Source organism: Protopterus annectens, chromosome 1.part1 (assembly GCF_019279795.1).
Source record: "Protopterus annectens isolate FY-2018-M chromosome 1.part1, PAN1.0, whole genome shotgun sequence".
NCBI lineage: Eukaryota > Metazoa > Chordata > Ceratodontiformes > Protopteridae > Protopterus > Protopterus annectens.
Window position 1 is genome coordinate 61901846 of NC_056726.1, and position 8441 is coordinate 61910286.

The following is an 8441-nucleotide window of genomic DNA, read 5'->3' on the forward strand; positions in this document are numbered from 1 at the left end:
TGCAGAGTCTCGGTTCCCATATATCAGCCAGATGGGAGCAGAGTGTATGCGGAACACACAAATATGATTAATTCACTGGACAGGCCACTGATTCCGTACAGTCGAACACCATGCCGTCGCCTAATGGGCAGCCATTCCCGATACTGTAGTTAGGAGTGGCCTTAGGTCAACTGGTGCCCTAGGCAGAGGGCACAATGGCACCCCCCACCACACCACCCAGTGTCCCCATGCTGGTCTACCTACATCAAATAAATACTGGTAAAGTGCCCCCACTAAAATGGCGCCCTAGGCGACCGCTTAGTTGGCCTATGCCTAAGGCTGGCTATGACTGTAGTCATGTAGTCCGATGTGATAGGCATCACAAGGTGGGAGCAGATTGTAAGAGGAACACACAAATATGAATGATTCACCGGACAGGCCGCTGATTCCGTACAGTCAAATGCCATGCCGTCGCCTAATGGGCAGCCATTCCTGATACTGTATTAATGTATTCTGATGTAATAGGCATTAGAAGGTGGGAGCACATTGTATGAGATACACACAAATATGATTGTGTCACTGGACAGGCCGCTGATTCCGTACAGTCGAACGCAATGCCGTCGCCTAATGGGCAGCCAATCCGGATACTGTAGTCATGTAGTCCGATGTAATAGGCAGCACAAGGTAATGTTGTGGTCCTCGCTCACGCCCAGGTGTGTGAGTGACAGATGCAAGCACCAATGTTGGTGCATTAGCAAGTGCAGGAGCGAGCGGGTGTAAGCGTGTTTGGCTACCAGTATGCAAGTATTGCACTGGTTAAGCAATGTAGAGGCTAACCAAGCATATGAGGCTGTAACCAGAGGTCAGCAGTGCCTAACACTGCACAAACCCACGCACACCCACTCCCAGCTGCTTTAATGTGCCTTACTCCCTCCATTTCCAATGGGCTTGGTCTGCCCTGCAACCAACTAAACGTCCTTCGCAAGGGTCGGAACCAGGATCCTGCGCATACAGCTAATGTGTATTACCAATACGCCATGGCAGATATACAGACAATGGACAGTACCACAAACATATTATACAGCGCAGTCATTCAACAGTATAGGAATGTATCCCATCATGTTGATGTACATGTAAGTGTTTTATGTCCAGCATATAGGTACATACATATATAGAGATGTATCAGGAACATACCAAGTGGCAACAAAGCATTACAAATGAATGAAATGGGAAACACCAGTGACACCTGTATTATGTAGTGGTGTTGCTCTATGTGATCACAAGACTCCCTCAGACAGACGTGTCGGTCATACACGCAAATAGTTGTACATTGGTCGTATACATCACTCTATGCATGCAATGTACATTAACACAACAGTACCTGTCCAATCATTATGTGTGAACAGTACTCGTGCAAGGTGCTGTGTGCAACATCATCATCATGATAAAGGTAAATAGGGTAACCATAGAGGGACCGGTAGTGTTTTGTGTACAATGGGGTCATCCTCCTCACATGTACCTCGACCATGTAGGAGTGATGTGCATACAAGCGTCGTGCGCCTGAGGGACAGGGGTGAGGATAACAGTAGCATGTTATGATGCTTATTACAAGGGTTTCATGTGTCCAGTGGGCACGTGTGTGTAATGGACAGCTATGTATAGGGCAGATGGTGTCTGTAGGTGAGGGTCAGATGTTGGGGAAGGAGTGTAGGTATGGCCGTGGAGGATAGGTAGGAGCACAGAAAAGACAGCATACAGTTTGGTATATGACACATGTGGGGGGGGGAATACACCCTGGATGGGGATGGGTCTTCGGCATTCAAAAGCCCATGGGAACAGTTGGACGGAGGTCCCCAGCCATGGGCAACTGCCACTGTACCTACACAGCTGCAAAGGAGGCAGTGCTGGGGGCTGTCCAGGAGTGGCAGCATCACCCTGTAAATGTGACACTCCACCCTTGAACTGGCATATCTGGCTTCGTAACCCCTTAGGGAGCCACCAATGCAACACGTCCGGGACTGCATGACAGCAGATAATGTACCTGTCTGGTCCCACTCCCAAGGGATACATGCTCCATCCTCAGTGGTGGTACCACCAGAAGGTGGTGCAGAGCCAACAGAGGTTGATGTCTATGGCAGGGCCCCAGATGTGCTAGTGCCCGGTGGCATGGTCAGCTGAAGTGGGACAAGAGGTTTTGCCGGGACCTCCCAACCCATTCAGCCTATGGTGTTGCGTTTTAAACCCACATATAGCTTAGTGATAGACAACAGTATACAGGATTACCTACGACAATATGCATAGATATCACCAGCAACCCAACACAACAAATGGTATACATTTGCAGAGGGAGCACAACACATGCATATACACTGCATGCCAACTGTACAATGTGTAATAGACGTGTGACAGCAGCTATGAACAGTTGCCCATTATTGGCTTGTCACTGGGAATCCCACACAGTGTCAGTCATACCACTGTCTCATGTGACACATGTCCAGTCAAGGATGCAATGGTAGTAACACTTCCCTATCATCGTGTACTGTCTGCAATCCTCACACCATGTTTCTGCTGTGCACAGATGTGTGTTCAGTGTGTAACACAGGAAATAAATGGTTGCACACACTGACCAGTTCACAGATGGCCCTACAGATGGGGGACCCTCATGAACAGAGTACTGTCATGTCTGTATTATAACATGCAGAATAGCCATTACCACGCACATGTTAAACAGGCAATAGTCTCAGTGTAGCATAGCTACACTTACATTGCTGTAGTTATGTGTGGCACATCACCCTCCTGTCTTTAGGCTATTTCCCACTGTGGAAAATGATTGAGGTACATCCAGATATCATCTGTGATGCCGTGTCAGAACACCACGTCCAGGTACAACTCACAGCGACTGTCATGGCCAGATAATAACATGTTTCCCTAGATAGTGTACTGTGTTTATCATGCGGATGGTTATGGGAACACCATCACAGCTGTACCACATGCAATCAGCTAGAGGAGGACTGCAATAGGTGCAGAGGCCATCACCTGACCATTTCCATCTCTTACAATACACATGCTGCTGCTGTGCAGGTGTACACCTTCACATCCACCAGAGAGTGTGTGGGCAGGACAGGCAATGTACACCAGGGAAGGGCTTGGAGACTTAACCATAAGCATCATCTGCCACATACCGAATAGTACAGGGGCAAACCCCTGACTACTCATTACTATTACATGTGCATGACGTTACTACATGTGCCACAAAGGTGACATGTTGCTGTGCTGTAGGAACATGTGTGTAGGTGAGTGAGTGCCATCTGCAACAGATATAGTAGACATACATTAGGTGTGGCACACGTCAGTCCACGTGAACGGATGCCATTGTCACCACAACCACACTTTCTAATGGACACGCATTGACACCTTTTCCAGGGCCACAAATACCAGGGCCACAAATACACAATGTAACTACTTAGTTTGCCACACTGCAGTAATGTACAGGACCACATGCACCACAGGGATATCTGGAGGTTCTATGGGCTAGGGCATGTGAAAGTTCTTGACAACTGTTGGTATGCCAACAAGGTTTATACTGGGAGTGACTGTGGTTGGGAGCATCACAACCCACATGCAGACACAGGGTGCCAGTACTGGCATGCAGGTATGCATTGCTCCGTGGGTGTGTAGTGTTTGGCTGTACAAGATGGCTGTACAAGGCTGGGTGAGGGGTGATCCTTGCCATTGCATCACCCGACAATGGTGTGCAGTGCAGGGGTGTAGTGCAATGTCCCACACAGATGGGTACTGCATTATCTGGCCTGACGTCCTGGTTACCAATGTGTAGGGCCATAGCTTTGCAATGCATGCCATGTCTGTGTTTGATTGTCCTTCACATGGACATTGCCTGGGATGTGTATGTCCCACAATACTGTACAGTGACATGTACAGGTGTACCTGGTTTGTCAGACACATGTAGTGTGCACAGCCTATTATACCCCGATATGCCAATACTGGTCTGATGTGGCGAAACCTGCTTACAGTGAGCAGGTCGGCCCTGCACCTGCATGGATAGTATGATACAGGTATTCCGTGGTGTCAGTGGCATGGGTCCATAGAGGGCACATGTGTACAGCATTGTCTGGCCTTAGTGGATTACATTTGATGGCACCACATATGTTGCAGGTATTCAGTGTGGAACACAGTGAAGGCACATTGTCGTAGAGGGTGCCATGTCTTCTGCAGGCCACTGCATTCACACCATGCCTACTATCTGTCCTCAATGTGCATTTTACTAGCAACATAGTGGGATATCCTAGGCAAGGATGTATGTGCATAGCACATGGGTGCAGGACATATACTGGGTACTAGTAGGGCTGCATACTTAGTTCACCAGGCCTTTTGCCAGATGTATGGGTATGGCTTGCCAACACAGTGCCATGGCTGACTGACAGCTGTACACCCAGCTGCATGCTTAGTTCACCAGGTCTATTGCCAGATGTATGGGTATGGCTTGCCAACAGAGTGCCGTGGCTGACTGACAGTTGTACTCCTCGTGAGGTGGCCAATGTGTCATAAGATGGATACCATATAGGAAAGCTACAAAACCCACTCCCAAACATGTCCAGTGGTAAGACAATCACGGCCACCTCTACACAGGCTCTGACAGACAAACACACACTTGCCATGTCCTGTATACAAACCCCTATCGTATCACACTGCAGCAACATGCATTTAGGGCACGCACTACGGTGAATACTACAAAGCACCATACTTGTCTTATGCAGGCAGACACACACACACACACACACACACACACACACACACACACACACACACACAGACACACACACACACTTGGCATGTCTGGGATTAGAACACCGACCTAACTACTTTACTACACTACAGCATTACGCAGTTACAGAACACGCTACCGAGATTACTGGGACACAGCACTCCCAGAGGTATATTTGTAGATGGGTGGCATCATTAGCCTTGCTAACAGTGGGTATAAGAAATGTATGGAGTGTGAGCAGTATAAAAGCATTACTCAGTTCTCAGGCAAATGGGGTAACACACACACACACACACACACACACACACACACACACACACACACACACACACACACACACACACACACACGTCAAGTGTAGGACTAGAACACCAACCTAACTACTTTATTGCAGTTACAGAATGTGAGATTACTGGGACACAGCATTCCCAGAGGTGTATTTGTAGATGGGTGACATCAGCGGTGGGTATAAGAAATGTATGGAGTGTGAGCAGTATAAAAGCATTACTCAGTCCTCAGACAAATGGACACACACATGACACATGTAGGACTAGAACACCGACCTACTTTATTACACTACAGCATTACTCAGTTACAGAACGAGCTACCGAGATTACTGGGACACAGCAGTCCCAGAGGTGTATTTGTAGATGGGTGACATAATCGGCCTTGCTAAAGGTGGGTATAGGAAATGAATGGAGTGTGAGCAGTATAAAGGTATTACTCAGTCCTCAGGCAAATGAGGACACACACACACACACACACACACACACACACACACACACACACACACACACACATGGCAAGTGTGGGACTAGAACACTGACCTAACTACTTTATTACACTATAGCATTATGCAGTTACAGAAGTACTACTGAGATTACTGGGACACAGCGCTCCCAGGGGTGTATTTGTAGATGGGTGACATAATCGGTCCTGCTAACGGTGGGTATAAGAAATGTATGGAGTGTGAGCAGTATTAAAGCATTACTCAGTCCTCAGGCAAATGGGGGCACACACACTGCAAGTATGGGACTAGAACACTGACCTAACTACTTTATTACGCTACCAAGATTACTGGTACACAGCACTCCCAGAGGTGTATTTGTAGATGGGTGACATCATCGGCCTTGCTAACGGTGGGTATAAGAAATGTATGGAGTGTGTGCAGTATAAAAGCATTACTCAGTTCTCAGGCAAATGGGGACACACATACACAGCAAGTGTGGGACTAGAACACCGACCTAACTACTTTATTATACTACAGCATTACGCAGTTACAGAACATGCTACCAAGATTACTGGGACACAGCACTCTCAGAGGTGTATTTGTAGATGGGTGACATCATCGGCCTTGCTAACAGTGGGTATAATAAATGTATGGAATGTGGGCAGTCTAAAAGCAATCTACAGACCTCTGTCAAATGGGGACAGACATACACACACACACACACACACACACACACACACACACACACACACACACACACACACGCCAGTGGCGGGAATGGAACACCTGCCTATTTACAGATTACTATTACAATACTACATACTTACGAATCGCGCCACACAGACTACACATTTCAAAGCTGTCATTATGACCTTCTGGGAATGCGGACATCAACAGGGATGCTGACAGTTAAGATGTACATACCTGTGAACCTGTGTGTTTAAAGTAGGAATCCATCCTGACCTGGGGGATGCCCATCTGTGGAATGGAAGACTACTACAACTATACAGGGTTACAATGGCCATGTCCGTACACAGAGGCACATAACCAACACAAGGTGTCACTGGGCATGCTCACACACTTAGTAGCACAGGGCTGTTCGGAATGCACTATGTATCCATCTACACAAGGATATACTGGGCATGCTCATACACTTAGTAGCACAGGGCTGACTGGGATGCACTCTGATGCTAAACACGGAAGGCCACAGTGGCCATGCTATTACAGGTAGATGTAAAGAATACATTGTAATGGGCTCTGGTGTTAGCAGTTGTCATTGTTAGCAGGAATGCTACTCTGCATATATTTGACACTGGTCTTTTACGTAACATCTGCTGTCATTCTGGGACGACATGGCTGACAGTAGGCAGGCTTTTGTCACATATAGTATGCATCCATGATTCAAGGGAGTGGGGATATTACCCAAGTCGCATCTGCCCACACAGTGCCATTCCAAGGCAAATGTCCTAAACACAGGTTAACTCCCATACACATACAGGACAACTGCATTGTTTTCTTATGCTAACCAGTGCTAGATGTGTAGCATCCATATTCACAGTTGGTCAATGTAGATCCAACAATGGGGAGTACTGACATCTGTGCAGTGAGGAACACGTAGCTGATGGCTCTGTAGTGCACAATAGCACTACCACCATATACCTCAGAACCTAGCACTACCACCATATACCTCATAAGCAGACATGTGGGCCATAACACAGGTACGGACTGCTCCAGGTGGTGTACCCACATACATAAAGGCCACTCACATGCACTGACCGCTCCCCCCATGAAAGGCCTCACAAATGAGTCATGTGCAGGACAGAGGGTCACATGCTACATTCTAGGATGTAAACCTCAGACATCACCATGCCCTTGGACCACCAACATGCATCCATACATGTTGTATGACATAGAAGAGTACACCACCATGTGACTATTGACCTGTGTTCTGTACTAAGCTCTACATCAACTGTAGAGAGTACACATGTACTGACACAGTTGCATCATGTGTTATGCAATGCAATGATACCACTGTCTGTGACCAGGTCAGCTGTACACATACCAGGGGCCCTCTGTACATTCCACCATTAGCAGATGACTGTTGCTGTACACCAGTACACACCCTCATGTATGGATATGACATACATGTACCTGCCCTGGGTATGTACATGCCACACACACACAACATACATGTAAAGAGCATAGTTGTTGTTGTCCTTTGTGCAAACAGTTGGCTACAGTCCTTACACACATTCACATGGAATGTAGGTCCATGACTGCTGAATGCTAACAGTGCATAAGGTGTGATATCAATGTTGACAGAGGTAACATTCCCTCTGTACCGGTCACCCATTACACCCATCATATCATACAACAGTCCATGTGTCATGTATGTCATTACACATGCCCACCAATTGCAATGCCTACAAACATGCCCAAATGTCAGGATTGTAGGACCTACACACCTGTACTCGTAGTGTTGTGCATTCAGATAACATGTGTGTGCAGTTGCTGATGTATGCAGGTGATGTGAATCCTAGTACATCATACAGTTGCAATGCAGCCTCAGCATTGCCAACTGTATATGGTGATATGCTGAATGTACAGAAAGATGTACCTCAGGTATGGACAGATGTGTAGAAATAACTAAGTGGTGGAGCATCTTTGCAGATGGATGTTTGCTGTGGACAGCTTACAGGTGTGTCACAAGTGGTCCTACAATAACCTGTGCAACTGGTAAGCAATGGTTTCATTAATTGAAGGACATAACACACAACTTAGACAGCGGTCAGGGTGACAGCGAAGGTAAATCACTTGACACCTGTTAATAGTTAAGACATCCCATGTGCATATATCAGCACTGTTGCCACAGGAAGTGTCAGTACAGTTTGTAATGTGTGCAATACTGCTGTACGTCTGTCATACATAACATGAGTCATTCAATTGTTA